Source organism: Dreissena polymorpha, chromosome 13 (genome assembly GCF_020536995.1).
Source record: "Dreissena polymorpha isolate Duluth1 chromosome 13, UMN_Dpol_1.0, whole genome shotgun sequence".
NCBI lineage: Eukaryota > Metazoa > Mollusca > Bivalvia > Myida > Dreissenidae > Dreissena > Dreissena polymorpha.
Window position 1 is genome coordinate 21785471 of NC_068367.1, and position 785 is coordinate 21786255.

A 785-nucleotide genomic window follows, 5' to 3' on the forward strand; every position below is an offset into this window, starting at 1 on the left:
ACCGGGAACAACCGGGACGGCACCGTAGCTCCATCGGGGCCCAAACAGACCCCGGCAGACCTACGGCGAGCCTGGTGAATGCCGAAAGAGTCCCGGTATAGCTACGGTACATAAGTAAACCGGCGCTCTGACGGTGCCGTTTCGGTTGTTCCCGGTGCAGTCCTGGTTGTTACAGTGCCAAGCCGGTCGTTGCCGGTCCTTACCGGTGACTCCCGGTTCATATCGGAGGTATTGAACATTTTAATACTTTCCCGGCGGAGCCCCGGTTGTCCGCGGTTAAACCGGGGCGTTGCCGAAGCTCTGCCGGTGTATGATGCCGGTATAGCCCCGTTGAGTGCCGGCGTAGTGACGGTATACCGAGGCTCTGCCGGAACGCGGCCGGCTTTCACCGGGGATCAACCGGGGCATTACCGGCGACAACCGGGACTCTGCCAGGGCTTCACCGGGATAAACCAGTCCGGGGTTGACCGGGACTCTGTCGGGCTGTTGACCGGCTTCAATCGGGGCGGCACCGGGAAATAGTGTGACCGCGTAAGAAAATACCTAAGAATCATCCCGGTTCTCGCCTGTCGACCTGCGTTAGCAAATCGGTATGGACCGGGGCTCTACCGGCAATAGTGAGACTTGGGCTTAACTTTCGATTTCCTTTTTCTGTTTTCGTCTGCGGGTTTCGTCGAATGTTTATCTCCAACTCCAGATATCCCCAACTATTTTTTTATGTCGTTACAACTTCGATATAATGAGAATAATATATTAATAATAATAAATAATCTGACAATGGACAT